The sequence below is a fragment of the Haemaphysalis longicornis genome, unplaced genomic scaffold (assembly GCF_048455015.1).
Source record: "Haemaphysalis longicornis isolate Haplotype H1 unplaced genomic scaffold, Haemaphysalis longicornis Haplotype H1 scaffold_6, whole genome shotgun sequence".
Taxonomy (NCBI): domain Eukaryota; kingdom Metazoa; phylum Arthropoda; class Arachnida; order Ixodida; family Ixodidae; genus Haemaphysalis; species Haemaphysalis longicornis.
The window spans coordinates 112,436,809-112,454,771 of NW_027526407.1; positions in this window are offsets into that span (position 1 = coordinate 112,436,809).

The following is a 17,963-nucleotide window of genomic DNA, read 5'->3' on the forward strand; positions in this document are numbered from 1 at the left end:
TTCGGGATTACAGTAAGGCTGATGTTTCATCTATCAACCATGAACTTGCAAGTTTTTTGGACAGTTGCATGCCTAACTTTTTGAACGGTCCGTTGAAACCAACTGGTCACTTTTCAAGTCTAAAATAGAGTACCTTATTAATGCGTATATTCCGCTGCGCGTAATTGCCTGTAAGCATCGATCCGCTTGGTTCAACGTATCGCTGAAACGCTTATCTAACAAAAAAAGAGTCTGTTTCGTAAAGCTAAAAGAAATGATAGCTTTGATTGTTGGTCCGCATACCGCGCGTGCGCAGCCATTTATAAAAATGCGCTTAAGGATGCCAAACTCGTTTTTTTTTTTCATGATACCCTCCCTACGCTCCTTGTTGACAATCCTAAGAAATTTTGGAACAATGTTGGTAACAAATCAGTGAATACTTTTTCACTAACCGATTGTGATGGTGCCACAATCACACCGTCTAAGTGTTCTGTTGTGTCAAACTCAGTAATTTCAAAATCATTTTCGCACTCCCCTGCTGTTGAAATGCCACATTTTGTTTATGCTGATTTTCCTACTATGGATGCTGTACTCTTTGATTTGGATGGTGTGGGGAAATTGATTACAAACTTAAAAATGTCGTCGTCATCAGGTGAAGACGGTATCAACGCAAACGTTTTAAAAAATACAGAGATGTACTCGGCTGTGATAATATGCAATCTATTTCATCAATGCTATATTTCGGGCTTATTACCTAACGATTGGAAGATCGGTAAAATTGTGCCATTATTTAAATCTGGTGATCCATTTCCACCCCTTAATTACAGGCCAATATCAATAACGAGTGTTTCTTGTAAGATTTATGAGCATATAATATATTCTACTTTGGTTAAATTTCTTGAAGATAACTCTTTTTTTACCCCTAAGCAACATGGATTCCGTAAAACATTTTCTTGTGAGACTCAACGTATTTGTTTCGTACATGACATTGCCACTGCTCTTGATAACGGACATTGCATTGATAGTTTTTATTGATTTTTCAAAGGCTGTTGATTTAGTTAATCATCAATTACTTTGCATGAAGTTAAGCAAACTAAATGTTGATCCACACATTCTTTCTTTGATTGAAAATTTTTTATCTAATAGAACTCAGTTTGTATCTGCCAATGAATTTGATTCGCCAATCTCTTTAGTGACATCAGGGGTACCACAGGGTTCCGTGCTGGGTCCTTTGCTTTTCTTGATTTATGTAATGACTTGTCTTCAGTAGTTACTTCAAACATTAGGTAGTTCGCAGATGATTGCGTTATTTATAGAACTATCACTGCAGATTCTGCCACTTCCATACTTCAGAGTGACCTACATAATATTACTGCATGGTGTAACACATTGAAGATGCGTTTAAATACTAACAAATGCAAATCAATCAGATTTTCACGTAAGCCTGATACCTCCGATATTTACGACTACTATATCCAGCGCTCTAAACTAGAACTTGTTGCTTCATACAAATATTTAGGAATTCATATCACCAACAGCCTTTCTTGGCAACATCATGTCCAACCATATGCTTGGGTACTTAGGACGAAATTTCTCTATTGCGCATTCACAGCTTAAACTACTGTTATATAAAACTTTAATTCGGCCTAAACATGAGTACGCGTGTTCGGTGTGGAATCCTCATTATGATTATCTTATTAACTTCTTGGAAATGGTTCAAAATCGTAGTGCACGCTTCATCCTTTCCAACTATGCTCGGACCTCTAGTGTTTCTGCTATGAAAGGAACTTTAAACCTTTCCAACTTAGCCCTACGCAGAAATATAGCCCGTTTGTCAGACTTTCATAAAATTAATTTTCAAACACATACCTCAAAACCGAACTTCTTTCTTCGCCGTCATATGTATCATCCTGTATTGACCATCGCCATAAGGTATACATTCCCCACACCAACACTAACTTATTTTTTACCTCTTTCATTCCCAAAACTGCTAACGAATGGAATCACCTGCTCCCTGCAATAGCTACTATAATCGATGTACCTTCATTTAAGATTGCCATCGAAAAATAGTTTTGTCCTTATAATTGCATTTATGTTATTGACTCTGTTGTGTATACTACCTTGCATTTTTGTTGTCCTCTATTGTTTTGTTATGCTTGTCCCCAATGTTTCGTTTCACCTTTGTTTTTGTTTTCTGGTGATAATGCCAGTGACCACTCCCTTCTGTAACGCCCTCTGGGCTTTGAAGGTATTGAAATAAATAAATAAATAAAAAAGTGCGGGCGGGTTGGACATAAGGCTGCGACATGCAGGAGCAGCAACGATGAAAGGTGCCAGGATTTGCGCAAATGCGCACCTCTCAGGGCACCCAAGCAATACAATAGCTCTCAGGAGCAAAAAGGGGCAAGAAAATTCACGTCGTGGGTGCCATTACGGCATTCCGGTAGAAGACAGTGCCGGTGGCTGAGGGAAAATTGTCAGGCAAAACCATTACCGTTTTGCGCTCCACCGGCACCAGCACAGTTATTGTGCGAACGGACCTAGTCCTAGAACAGGAGTTCACTGGAAAAACAAACCCAGTGTACTTTATGGATGGCTCAATGCGAGAGTTGCCGGTAGCTCAGATCGAGGTGGACACTCCCTACTACACGGGAAGCTTAACCGTCCTTTGCATGGAGAGGTCCGTGTATGACCTCATCCTCGGCAACATCGACGGAGTCAGGGATCCCGACGCCCCGATAACTTTAACTGCCCCAGAAAAACCGCGACCCGTGGAGGTGGAAGAGCCACTTTTTGAGGAGCCACACCCCGAAAAGTCGGCTGGAAAGGCAGCTGTTGCTGCCGTGTCAACGCCAGACAGTTACCGGCTTCTATCTCCCCTTCCCCCACCCCCAACAACCACTTCCTCCTCCACCTGCACAGAGATTGTGCGAAATGAGTTCCATCGGAAAGATGAACTCAATGATAAAAATTCGAGAGATGAGAATAGTGGCCAAAGTACTAACCGTGAGAAGGCAAAAGAATGCCAGGATAGCTCCGGAGGCGAAGGGACGGAAGTATCCGCAATCAGCAAGGACGAAATACCTCCAGATATGTGCGAAAGCACGCCACTTCAGACCTGGAAGGACGATTATCCTACAGGTGACGCGGAGCTTGGGGATGGCGATAACATCCCGGTTGTGGATGCCATCACGACGTCGGGGCCGAACCCACTATACGAACGGGTACCCGAAATTGCGGGGAGAGTGCCCGAGGAAACCGTTGTCTTTCTGAAAGAAACGGGTACAAGCACGCTTATTGTGCAGGAAGACCCAAATCGAGAAAGAGAACTCGCTAGGCAAATTAGCGCCGCGTGTGTAACTGACAGCTCGAGGAGCTTAGATACCGACACTGCGGTCAAGGTCGAGGTCCCCGTGCGATGCGGGGCCGCACTCCACATAGAGAGCTCGCCGTACATCAGCATCGGCGACGATCCTGTGACTTCAGCGGTGTAAGAGAAACCACCCGCTGTCACCAAAGAAGAGCCAGTTATCGGGGCACCCCGATTCGATGCCTCGGATACAGGCGAACCCGTGCTCGTCGTAACACGAGCACCTGTGAAAGCGAAGCCGGCACATTTCCGGCGATTAGAAACTGCGGCCCTTACGACGGAGCCACCTCGAAGGAGGATTAGCAGGTCCGAAGGGCACGGAAAGAACAAGCCATTGAAAACCTGGCTTACAAAACTCGACAAGCAAATGAGCTACCAGAAGAAGGAGTGCAGGTTTGGGCTCAAGAGTAAGAGAAAACATCTCCACAGCCATTTGTCCCGACGGGCAGGTGGGAAGAAGTGCCAAGCCATTACTAGCCACTCGGACGTTCGCGAGACGAAGGCCCAGAAACTCAAGCATTTTCCTGGGTCCAGTATCATGGCGGAAACGAAAGGGTTTGTCTCTTCGCGACACATTTGGAAAGGAACTTCGCCGAAGAGAAGAATTCCGCTGGCGCAGTTTCGCAAGCGCCCAATAGACACGGGCTAAGCATGAAGAATTCAAATTTTGGTATGCACGTGACATACGAGTGGAATTGTGTAAGACAGAGTTGTATTTAAACGTCGAGTACCGTATACTTGAACGTTGTATTCATTGTTTCTCTGTCGTACTGTACGCGAAATTTGTACTTATTTTGTCACTCTGGCTGTACAGTGTATATTCACGTACTAGTTGCGTTCTGCGTAAATTTTACTTTCACTGTTCTACAGTACACATGCCGTGTATTGTGGGCGCTATTAGTGGTGGCATTCGTGAATGTTGCGGTTGCATGTTATTGTTTGTGAACAACACGTTAGTAATGTTTATTATGAGTTTCATTGTACCAGTACATTGTATGTATTTCGGAGTACTGACGTACGCTCATTGTATTTAAGCCTACGAGACCTTCACACTGGAGCGCATGATGTATTTTCACGAGTTTCGCACTGGTAATGACTACTGGCCAGACATTTATTATTGGCAATGGCTTAATTCGAATGCTAGAACTTTATTGCTCTCAAACTTATGAGTTGTCCCTAGGAGGTGTATTTGTTGAGAAATCTGCGCCAAACCGCTGTTCTCTACGCGAAATTCTGTACCTGTCATTATTCTTATGAAGAAGATTGGGCTGTACTCGATTTTGTGTTAGTAGGCACAGCCTCTTTTGTTCACTAAATGTGAACGACGCGTACGCACGACTTTGTGAGTTTTGGGAATATTATTACATTATATTCTGAAACTGGGGGGCGGTGTCACAAACTCGAGCGTACGACGTCTAAAAGTACCTTATAAATTTTTCATTTTATTGTACAGCGCCTAATTCTTCTTGCAGTCATTCGATTCATTCAGCTCGGTTCTATTCGCCCCGAGACAAGGCTGGAACTTTCGCGAACGAAGAGGCGGTAACACGACCACTCGCCGGCTCGCCGGCAAGAAAGTACCAAAATAAATACCTCCGCCGCTCAACTTACACCGAAGCATCAAGCACTCTCGAGGAGGCACGGGTGGCCTTGCCAGTGCTAAAGAGCGTCGATGATTCTAGAAGGGAGAAGAGGGAAGTTAGTCGCTGACGGCGGCGGGCGCGTTGTGTGTTGTGCTCTCCCTCTCCACACCGGCGCGGTTTTAAAAAGAGAAGCCGCGCCTAAGCAAACCAGCTACGTTTGGACGTCGTGATTGACAACAGCATCTGCCAGTTTGTACATCACACCATCGGCGACCCGCGCCCTGGAGGACTCCGACGTACTCCCGGTCCTCGAATCACCGGGATCGTCTCGGACGGCCTGGCCTACAACGAAGCCACGCTTCCCAGGTAGCCGAATCACCTCCGACAGCGGTGCATCGTCCGGCGCGGTCGGTGAATATTGTGGGACTCTGTCTTTGATATGCATCGAACTGTTCGTTTTTTTTTCTTTTTAGTTAACTGCTCCGCCTCATAATATCTATTTGTTAACGCTCCTATTGTATCAAGTTGTCTAATTTTGAACCGTTCCTTGCATTTGAATTCGATCTAAGTTGTCTGTGATTATCGATTCATTACCTGGTGTTTGTGCAGTATTTTGCCTGTCTAAATATGTCTTTGTGCGGTTTTCATTCAATGCTCTTGCTCATTCTTGCCGCTCTGGTCGGCGAAAGCCGCACATCAGACGGCCACCCCCTTTCTCACCTGTGCCCTGTGGGTTCGGTGAGGTTTGTTGGCTCTCTTAGGTCGACTCCCCATATCTTCTGACAGGCACTCTAATTTAAGGAAACCGGTGGCACCCCGACACCCCAGCATTTATATCATTGACGTCTATAGTCCTCCCGGAAGCCTAGGCACCCTAGAAACGGTACTGCATGAAGCCTTGTTAATTGCAAAAAACTACCCGCTCGTACTTCTCGGAGATTTTAATGCCGCCCATCCTTCCTGGGGCTATGTCCTGGTCTCCAAAAAAGACACAGCCCTCCTTCGTGCCAGGCACAATCATCAGTTTGTCCCATAAAATGTCCTCACCAGAAAGACACGCATTGGTAACGGTGTGGCTCGAAACTAATGCCCGATCTCTCATCCACAAGGAACAGCACTGGCCTTACGTGGCCATATCTCGAAGACACCCTTGGTAGCGACAGTCACATCATCTCCATCCATCTTCCCCTAACATAGAAACCATGAAGGAAAGCCCCCGCTCGCTTAACATATTGATCCGCTTTCTGGCAAAGCACTGATACCCTTCATCCCCTTACCTAAGATGGACCCAAGCCTTTTAACCAATGGGTCAAAAAGCTCAGGCAGGAGATTGCACTCACCGATACCACCCCCGCTGTCGATCCCCACCTCACCGATATCTGGGACACCCGGCGAAGCCTCACTAAGAGATGGCAGAGGCAAAAAGAGAATCGCATATTGAAAACACGAGTCGCTCTCGTTACCCAGCGAGCCCAAAGGTATGCACAAGAACTCCAACGACAGAATTTGTGCAGCTTCTGCGACCAACTGCGGGGCACGTTACATACAAAAGGTCATGGCACCTGCTTCGCTCTTTTTCCTATCCCACTAATACCTGGTGGCAGGCTGAACATAAGATACAAAGCCTCTTCAAGAACCGTAATCTCCCTCGCAATGCCTTCTTGAGTAGGTCCTGCATTTATTACACCACCCATGCTCCTACACCCCTCCTCCGGTCAGCCACTATACCGGTAGTCTCAATGAAGACCTCGCTTTTCCTTTTACTCTAACTGAACTCACCGAAGTTTTGCCCGCATCACACGCAATACCACCGCCGGATAAGGTAAAATTACGTACCGGACACTGCGTAACCTAGATGAAGAGACCCTCGAGGAACTCCTCGCTCTCTTCAATGCCCACTGGCCAGCAGGAACCCTTCCGGCAGATTGACGACATTCGAAGGTCACTCTCATCTGGAATCCACACAAATCCCTCACTCCCATTACTCTCCGCCAAATCTTGGTGACCTCTTGCCTCGTAAATCTTCTTGAAGACATGATATACGAACGCCTAACCGAGCACTTAGAAAAGCAGAACCTCTATCATGTTTGTTTCGTTATCGCCAACACCCTTCTACTCAAGATATTTTCATTCAGATCAAGAGGCACTTGACCATCTCAGCCGCACCACCCGAAGACTATTCTCACATTAGACATAAAGGTGCCTTTGACAAGGCTACACATCAGGCCATATAAGATAACTTAAACACCGAGGGATGTGGACTGCGAACCTTTCAATTTTTCAGTGCCTTCTTGCGAGATAGAATAGCAACTCTCTGCCTGGGCCCCCTCACCTGCACTTGTTTCCACAGACGGCCAGAGGTACACCCCAAGGGTTCGGGTACGTAACCTTCACTCTTCTTACATCGCCGTGCTCCACCTCCCGGACAAACTGCATAAAATCCTTGGAAATCAGCGCGTGTTATAGGCTGACGATCTCACCATTTGGACAACCCGGCGATTGAGCGGTGAGCAGCAGCACAGCTTAAAGCAAGTTGTTGACACAATAATGGAATATCTCCAACCAGGAGGACTAACATGAGAACCTACTAACTCGGACCTTCTCGTTCTTCGTGCTCGTACTATAGGGGAAGAAAACCTAATAACACCCCCGATTCTCAGGTCACCATATCCGGCGCTTCCATCCCACAAGTTTCCACGCTTCGCATCTGGGGATTTCTTTTCCATCAAGATAGATTCTGGCCAGCCCTCCTACAACAGCTACACAAGACAGTCTCCCAGCTGACACGTCTCAGTCATGGTATCCGGGGCTCATCATATCGACTGGGAAAGTACGACGCATGTCGCCTCGTACAAGCCTTGCTCACCAGTCGTATCAATTCCGGGACCCCCTTCGTCATTCTGAAACCCCAAGAGACTAACAAGTTCGACGCATTGATAAGAAAGACGTACAAATCGGCCCACAACCTGGGTACTTCCACCACGAACGAACGTCTCGTGAAACATGGCCTCCACAATACCCCGAATAATACTCATCGAAGCCCAGCGTGTGTCTCAACTTTCCCTCACCCCTACAGTCCATCAGGTTCTTCACAATAGGTCGAATCCTGCCCCAGCTCGTCTTGGCCTACAGCGCATCCCCCTTTTCATTCGTCCACAACTCAAAACAGTGCCCATACCGAGGCACGTGCACCCTATTAACAACCGGGCGCGAAAGAAGCTCGAATACGCCACCTCGAAAAGCGTTACGGCAAGGACTCCCAGACCCGCTACACAGCCATTGTACATCCCTTCCCCCATTCTATGACTATGCTTGTCACCCTGGACACTTCGGTGGCGCCATTACTGCTGCCACTTACCGAAACATTTCAACACCAAAAGCCGAAACTGTGACCATCACCCATGTCATTACTATACATCGAAATCAGCCTTCTCACCGTCATTATCTATTCACCGCAAGCCTTCCGCCTTTACCAGGCCAGTCTAATCCCACAGTAAGGCTTCCCCATGCTACGCTGCCTGCTTCCAGACCCAGAAGTTACCATTGTCTGGACTCCTGGACATGCCGGCCTGGTTGGGAATGAAGCTGCTCATGCTGCAGCCCGCGATCTGCATTACCGGGTACTCCCAACCTCAAGGAGCGATAGCGGGCGCTACCCTTCCAACACTGAAGACGCGCTCACTTCCGTGATTTCACCTTCTGTTTCCTACTGTCCCACTACTGAAACACAGAAAAAATATACCCCACGCCCCACCGCTCCCTCCCAACCCACCACACCACACTTTACCGCCGCCTGCAAACTAAAACCTTCTTTACACACACCATTCTAAACCAGATCTCGCCGTCCCTTTTTCCTTACAACTGCGCACACTTTCACACACCTCACACCACCTACCACCTTGTTTTCTCTTGTCTTCACCACCCTAACCCCATCCCATCCCCCAACCCTCAGCAGCGGGAGGTCGAGCTGACCAGCTCAGCACCAGAGTTACAGCAAGGCCTCGTGCAATGAGCTCTGGGAGCAGCTCGGGTTCTCGGCCTCCTGGACTTAAGAGGCTGAGCACCGCTAGGTGTACACATTAAAAGTTTTTTATCCTACCTGAATAGAAAGATAGAGTGCACCCAAGCATCACTTCGTTTTCCTTTGAAAATTTGTTAGTTTGGTTGTATACATTAACATAGCGATATGGAGTACGAATTGCAAGAACAAAAAAGGCCGAAATGAGAAGTGGACGGAGGGCGGAATGCGCCATTCAGAAAATTTGCGGTGTTTTTCTGACACTGATACACCCCTCCTGGCTACGCATCTCATTTGTGAGTATTTTTGTGTGACTTTTTCGCTACCACGTATTTCAATGTAAAAGGTATGCTCTCTTTAGATCTGATGCCAAAGTGGTGATGTTATATGTCAATAATGTTGTCCTAATCAGCTCTTTGTCTTGCAGTATTACTCGAGTGGGCTCTTTGTCTGTACAACTATCTGTACATGATATGCATACGCGTTTTATAAGTGCATGTATTCGCTGGGAATTGTTCATTTCAGTTCCCATTTTTATTGATGACGCATAGTTGTTTGTATTATTTTTTGTTGTAACCCCTGTTCTGCTCATTAGATTTTTCATAGTCTCTTTCTGGCTACTTTACCAAGTACACCTATACAACCATTTGTGATAACATTTTCTCTGCTTGGTTTATACATTCAGAGGCGTACTGTGTTAAATATTTGCGACGTTACAATGGTGCCGCCGAAGTGGAAAGGGAGCTGAGAACCTCTACCATGTCGTTAGTGCCTTCCGTCCCAGTATTCCCAGTAAAGTCTCGCCTAGCAAGAAACAAAGATTTTTCAAAAAAGAACTAAGCAGCGGATTGATAACATCTTCGACAAGTGTTTGTGTTTAAGCATTCCAAATTTGATGCGAACAGGGTGTCACGTGAAAAGATGGCGTGGTTGTCTTGCAACCAGCTCAGAGGGATGGACGCAGAAAATCTTTTGGCATATTTAACCGAACACCCATTTAATGCACACTTAGGAAATCCCGAAACCGAACCATTATTAAGTGTTTTAGACACACCCGATAACAATCAAACGAAAAACTAAATATTCAGAAATACAATTCAAAGCAAATCCCTAAAGGACCTACAATAAAATTCTACATCTTTAGTTTGTATACACTCCTTACATCGAGTCCTAGCTAACGTCTTCCCACCACAACTCCTTAGGTGTGTCCTACGACCATGTCCCCAATGGACTGGCCTACCGCGCTCTCGTTGGGGCCGGCCTCTCGCACCCGTTGTGAGGCCGTGCTCGATGGTAGCCGTCCTCGTCTTGCTTCAATGCCTGCGTTCGATGCGCTCGGTAGCTCCTTGATGGCGTGGGCTCCGCGAGTGCTGACGTTTCCTCTGTGGCCACTCACTGATAGCAGCTGCCGCTGAAGGACCCAGGGTAGTCTCGGCACGAATGTAGCCTTTCGCCGCCGTCGAAACGAAGGTCGATGGAGCGTGGTTGTTAGCCGCAGGCGCCCTACCCCCTGGCTGGAGCCACGAATACACCGGTTCGTGTTGCGCCTAGGAGGCTGCAGCCGGTGCGAAGTCGGTCCGCTCCCGCCCAAGTTTAGTACGCATTGTCGCTCGCCTGGCCCCGTGCCCCTGGCTTGTTCCTTGCAGCTCACGTGCTCCTGCCGCCTCCTTGTTTCTTGAATCCCCGTTCGCGTTGTGCGCCGGGCTTTTAACTCATCTGGGCTTTATCACGGGTCACTCTCATTGGCTCATAGTCTTTTCATGTCCATATATGGTCGTAAAGCACTGGTCTCCTGCGCGGCGTTCTCTGATTGGCTGATCAGTGCGCGAACACACTTGACCATGCTTCCACAGAGTGTCGGCGCGCCATTTCTTTATTGGTGCGTTCTTGGAGCGCACTTCACATTTCCGTTTCTTTGTTTTTTCACCTTTTGGTTAGTTTTGATGCATCCTCTCTTAGTGGGTGTACTGACATGACACTGGGGATAGGTGAAACTGTGTTTTGAATGAAGCGGTACTATGGAACACATTTACTAAAGGGTTGTTGTGTGCCGATATAGGCAAAAGTGTTTTTATTCCTGCAGTTGCAAAATTCAGGCAACCATGCGAATTTTATAGGCTGCTGCATTTTATTACGTTCGTACGTATTGTAGAACCGGCAAAAATTCAGCAGTCTGATTGGGCTGGAAGAAACCGTGGCGCAAATTGTAGAAGAGCATTGTCTAGTTAGGAGCTTCACAAAGGCATGATGGCAGCATTCAACCCACATAATTTTGTCTTCTGAAGGTCAGAGCAATGCGTGGAGCATTGAAGGTTCTCTAAGTTTGTGATCAGATTCTGTTTCAAGTAATGGATGCAACAGAGGGACGATCGGTTTTATTGATATAAACTGGCTTATTAACCAATTGATTTACTTGTGGGCATTTATAATATTTGTCCTCTTATTGGACAAATTACTTTCATCTTGCCGGGAAGGTGGCTGCGATGGGGTTACTTGTGACAAAAAAGGTAGCTTGCCATAAAAGCTTTCAGGGCCTTGAAAAATGTGCTTTCTTCTGAATTGGGGTGCTGTAAGCTGAATGCTTCCCAAACAAGGAACATTTGTTAAAATTTGTAGAAAAAGTAGAGTGCAATGCGGGAGCAGTTGCGTTGCAGAACGTGAAAGCAATGCCAACTCTAAATGGGGCAGCCTCCTAAATTTCCCAGCTCTGCTTGACTGTTGAACAATAAAACAAAACTAGCACACAGGGTTGCGCACGCAAAATGAGACACTAAGCAGTACTGCATTTCCTTGCGAAAAATCACCTGGTCTTCAAACGTGGAAGAAGGCAAGGAAATGAAATAAAAAAATATAAAAATAGAAAAGTTGTATCTTTATCAATGACTGTAAAGTGCTGGCTATGGTGGGTTCGTTAGGCGTCAGTGGGCTTAACATACCGAACTTGAGCGGACGTACATGTGCTTTTATCAATTGCTATATTTGTGTCATGCAGTGGCTTTGCATCAGTTGGGTTTGTTATTAAGCTGCTTTTATGAATATAATATTGTATGGCAGTGTATTAGGTAGCCCCGTGGGTCGTCAATTTATTTTATATGGGACATTGTGGAGTGCCCAAAATTTTTCTCGTTCTTTTTCTGCATGTCATTGTAACATAGAGCATGTCAGAAATTATGTGGCATACAGTGTAGGGGAATCTACTGCGTTCAACAAGACCGCTAGAAGATGAAAGTAAGCAGCTTGATTAAAACACTTGCCTAATGCTAAACCACTGTAATGTATTTTTGGGTTTCTGCTATAATGTCTCCATAAACGAACACCGCGTAATCCCATGGCCACAGGTATAGTTTACGCCGCCAATATGGCATGTGTTTTTGTATTCGATAGACGTAAAATAATAGTATTTCGACGGAAATGAAACACTCAGAATAAAATTTATTCTGCGCGTCCCCAACATTTTCGAGTCTAGGTTTGACCAATGGCATCACTTATATGAGCAAGGGCATTTTGACGGCAGGGTACGGGAACAAATAGGTGAAGGGTGCTACATTTCTGTTCACCTCTCAGTAGCTTGATTATTTCTGTATTGATTCAAGGTATATTCTTTGGAGTAATTCGTTTTGGCGAAAATAACCTGGACTTTTCCAACGTACATGTGATTGTCATGGCACATGCCCAGACTACGAACCACGATAGTATGTGAGCTCAAACTTGCCTCTGGAGCTTGGGATTGCCTCTGGCCAGAACTCAAAGCTGTCCACACCCGTCCGGACGTAGATAATACCCCACGACGGTGGTAGGGGACCGACGAGGTCAATGTGCGTCAGGGGAAACTGCGTGTCCGGCGGATGAAATACGGAGACAGGAGTAACTGTGTGCGTTGTTTTGCCTTAACACGCTGCCACTGAAGGCAGGTCCCGGCCCACCGGCGGACATTGGTATTTATGGAGAGCCAGAAACACCGGGCTGTGACAAGTGGTTAGGTTGCTGGAATGCCCGGCTGATTCGTTTCACGCAAGGCGTCAAAAAACGCTCAGAGAAACGCCGGTGGAGAGTTGGGGCCCTGGTTGGTGTTTCGCAGGTGATTTTGCCTTCGATAAACGAAAACAGAACGCCTGCCAGGGTCAGTATTACGAAGGTAGCGCAGCATTGCTGAAGCTCAGTGCTTTGTTGCTGCGCATAAGCAAGCTCATCCAGGGAAATCGGTTGGGTTGAGATTATTGCGAAGATGGACGGTAATATCCGAGAAAAGCGAGAGCTGTTCGATCTCAGGCGACGAGTACCCTGTGGACTCCCAGTGGGGAATACCTGGTAGTCTAGGGCATAAATTGTTAGCATGCCACACACATTTCTTCGAATTTAGGATGAAAATGTGGCAGCACGAGGCAAAGAAAACGCCGAGCCACAGAAAAACACAAATATTTGCAACCCATCAGCAGCTGATGGGCCAGCGGCAGCTAAGGCATCCCGAACGCTAGGAGCTCTTAGGAGCACTGACCACTTGCGCCACGAGACTCGCGCAGTTAGCCTCAGAGTGGTGCTTCGTCGCCTTCGTCTTCGTCAAAGCTGCTACAGCAGCCCAGCCCCCAATAGTGGCGGAGCCGTGAGGTAAGCCGCAAAGATACTGTCGGAGGCTATCTGGTGGGTTTTGTTGTCTGTTGCGACTGGGGTGGCTGGGAGGGTGTTCCGTAATTACTATTAGGAATTCGTTCCGCTGTTTAGAGAGCGGATCCTCATTGAAGGCTGGTTTGATGCGATCAACAGAAATTGTGTCCTGCCTGCCATCCAAATCCACCGTGAAATGCTTAACCGGTAGGGTCCGTCGTAAGGGCACTGAAGCGGTTCAGCTCCGCGTCGCGTTGGACAAAAACGTAGGGGGACGTCGCCAGCTGGGTGTGCACATGGCCATTGGCCATCCGCACGCTGCTGGCAGCGTAGTGCGGGCGCACGAAGTGAGTGAAACGAACCTCGTAGTATGGTCACGTATTAGGACGGATCGGGCACGGTGATGATTCGGAATCAGTAAAACACTCTCCTGGCAGGCGCACCGGAACACCAAAGACCATCTCTGCAGGCGTGCAGTGCAGATCCTGCTTGAAAGTAGCCTGACGACTCAGCAGAAGCAACGGAAGGAATATGAACCAATGCGTAGCGCCCTGGTGGGCCCTGAGTGCGGTCTTAAGGGAGCGGTGAAAACGCTCAACGAGCCTTTTGGCAATGGGGTGGTACGCTGTGGTGCGGATGCGGGAAGTGCCAAGAAGGGTGAGTAGGTTATTGAAAAGTTCTGGTTCAAAGTGACGACCTTGGTCGGTGGTGATAGTTGATGGGACACCATAACGGGAAACGCAACCGCCAACAAATGCGTTGGCGATGCTTTCGCTACGGATGTTGGGAAGAGGAAACTCCTCGCGCCAACGCGTGGAACAATCGACGCAAGTTAGTAGGCATGTGTTCCCTTTTGAAGTAGGCCAGGGCCCCAAAATGTCTATGACTTAGCCAGACATCCCGGGATCGATTCACGGCTGCGGCGGCCGCTTTTCAGATGGAGGGGGAAAGCAAAAACTCCAGTGCCTACGACATTTGGGCGCACTATAAAGATCACTAGGTCACCAAAATTAATCCAGTGCCCTCCACTATGTGGCGCCTCAGCGCCTGCGTTACGTCGGTGCGTTAAACCCTACAATTAATCAATCAAGACGTTTATGTGCACATTGCCGAAGCGCTCAGTTGGTGCTGTGAACGAGCCGAAAGGGGCCTTGTTGTGCCCGTTATCCTTTTACTGCTGACATACGAGACAGCAGCGCGGCCACTCGCGTACGTCCTTGTTGATGCCCGGCCAAACGAAACGCTGCGTCAGCAGGTGTTGCGTGGCTCGAATTCCAGGGTCCGATAGTCTATAGACAGGATAAAAAACTATGTGTTGGAAATTTCCCGGGCGAGTGGATGCGAGATGGGCGTGAAAAATCGCAAAACATCCGGACAACACACGATGGAATGGGTACTTCACGAAGGTGCAGCACACCGGGATTTTCGCGAAGCGCTAGTAGGTTGATGTTATCTTGCTGCGCTGATGCGAGTGCGGTGAAGTCGATGTAATCCGGCTTCTGGAAACGGAGATTTAAGCGGCAAAACGTGAGAGCGCATCAGCGGCACAGTTGTCCTGCCTTTGCACATGCTGTCTGTCCGTTGTGAATTCCGCGATGGAAGACGGATGCCGAGTTTCACGAAGGGAAAATTTGGCGGAGTTCAACTGGACGGCGAAGGTCAGAGGTTTGTGGTCCGTCTGGATATGAAACTCTCGATCCCCCAAGAAGAGCCGGAAGTGACGTACAGCCATGTACTTTCCAAGAAGTTGCCTTCTGAAAGTGCTGTACCATGACTTTGCGGATGACAAGAAAGCAGCAAGGATGACAAGAAAGCAGCAAGGGGTTACCTGTCATTGTCCACAATTTGTTGCAGGACAGCTCCGACTGCAGCATCCGATGCAGCAGTCATTAGGCAAAGCGGAACTCCCGGTATCGGATGGACGAGAAGGATGCCCGGTACAGCCCTGTCTTGGCATTCTCGATAGCGTTTAGTGCTTCTTGAGACCAAGACACTGAAGAGGGTTTTGGTTTGTTTCCTTTGAGCATGTCTGTCAGCGGCCGGGGGAGAGTGGCGCAGTCAGGAATTAAACGGCGGTAAATATTTAGGACGCCAAGAAACTATTTAAGCTTGCTTGTGGAAGATGGCTGCGGAAAGTCTTGGATGTCTTGTACATACGAAGGCAAGGGGCGATTGCCATTCTTTTGTACACGGTGGCCGATGAGGTTGAGCTCGTGAGCACCAAACTCGCACCTGGCTCTATTGAAGAGAAGGCCATATTCGGCAAGGCGACTGAAGAGTTGGCGTAGATGCTGAATTTATTGGTCTCTGTCGCAACTGTGCACAAGCAAGTCATCGATATAAGCGAAGCAGAAAGGTAATCGTTGGATCACGGTGTCAATTAACCGTTGGAAAGTTTGTGCAGCGTTTCGAAGGTGGAAAGGCATGCGCACGTACTCAAAAATTTTGAACAGAGTGATGATTGCCATTTTTAGAATATCAGCCGTCTTCCCAGAAATCTGATAGTAGGCCTTAACAAGGTCGTTCTGAGACAAAACCGTCGCCCCATGCAGTGGTGCTGAGAAGAATGCGATGTGCAGAAGAGGGTAATGATCGGAAAGAGTGGCGTTGTTAAGCAACGAGTAGTCTCCGCAGTGACGTCAGTCTTCAATGACGGCTTCGGCACCAGGTGCAGCGGGGATGCATAAGGGCTTAACGAAGGTCAAACGATTCCGGGCTCAAGTATATGTTTGATCTCGGCACGCACGTTCTTGTGCCGATCAGGCGGTAAGCGAAGAGTTCGAGAGTGAATAGGTAGGCAAGTAGTGACATGGTGGTGAGTAACGTCATTTCGGGCGGGGGGGAAGAAGTTGACAGGTCACAGAAAGTACGGGTATTTCTCAAAAAGGTTGTTGCAGACCAACTTCGACAACATGCTTGCGACCGCCAAGAGTGCTTCCTTCGATGCTATACTAAGCACAGAGAGGTGCGTTGTAGCATCAATGAGACGCTTCCAGTGCATGTCAACTAACAAGTGGTAGTAATGCAGACAGTCTGCGGCCAGAATGGGGTAAGGCATGTCAGCGATAATAAAAATTAATCGAAATGTTCGTCGGAGGCCAATGTTTAGTGACAGCGATTGCTCTGCGCCAGTGGCGATGGGAGTCTTGTTGGCGGGTTGTAAGCTGCTTGTGGCTTGCATTTGCTTGCGAAACACGGGTGGGGCCGGTATGACGCTGATCTCAGCGCCGGTGTGGACAAGAAAACGCAGTCCGGTGGTTCAGTTCATCGCAAAAACAAGCGCCTTACTTTGCAACTGACACCGCTCGCCGCCTCTAGCGGTGCGCCGTAGAGTGTCTCTGAAAAGTACCGGCTGCAGTACTCTTCCGCACTAACTTTCTAAAGTTGCAATGACACGAGCATACGCCATGCCTTAAAGGCGACGGCGAATGGCGGCGCGAGAAATAGCAGCTGCGAGAGGCAGAGTGCTGTCGTTGGGCTGAGAGAGCTGCGATTTGATGTGATACCTTGGTGATGTCACCATGAAATTTCTTGCGCAGGCTCTGCACGGCCGGTGGAGACGGCGTTGTGAGTGCTGCTTTAGTAGGCAGGGAACGCCCCGGGAGTGATATGTTGAGGACGGGACGCTCGACAGGATTAGAAACGCCCATGACGGAGTCGGAAAATTGGGCCAGCTGGGAAGTGGATAAACCACTCGTTGTCACCAGCAACATGCGGCCGGAGGTGGGCAGGCAGTGAAGAAAAAGCTCTCGATGCACAGCTTAATGAAAAGTGGCTTTTTTCTCTCCAAGGAGCTGTTGAAGGCCACGCAGTAGCTGTGAGGATTTGTGATCACCGAGTTCTTCAGACTGTAGAATCCAGAATTGTCGCTGTTCCGCCAGTGTCACCCACTTGGAGAGTTAACTCGTAAGGATGTCAAATGGATGCTCAAACAATCAGGTCGCAAAGCTCGATTGCGATCTCTCGAGGCCATTGTATTTTTGGCTCTGCGATGTGACGCGAGCAATGGCGATCCAGCTGTTCACCTGGGCGATTCAGAGCTGTGGGTCATCAGGGTAGTACTGGGGAAGCTACAGTGAAAGTGCAGCCACGTCACACGGCGTGACGGTAGATTTTCAATGGCTGTCATCTGCAGCGGTGACTCTGGGCTCGTCATCGAAAGCGTTGTGATCGTCGTCTCCGATGTCCGATGTCCGTAGTCACCAACTCTGTGGCAGCGTGAAGCAATGAAAACACCGAACCATAGAACAACAAACATATTTAGAACAGATCAGCAGCTAACGGGTCAGCGGCAGCTACGCCTGGCCGAACGCCCGGAGTTCTTAGGAGCACTGACCGCTCGCGCCACGAGGCTCGCGCAGTGAGCCGAAGAGTGGTGCTTTGTCGTCTTCGTCTTCGTCACTTAAACAAC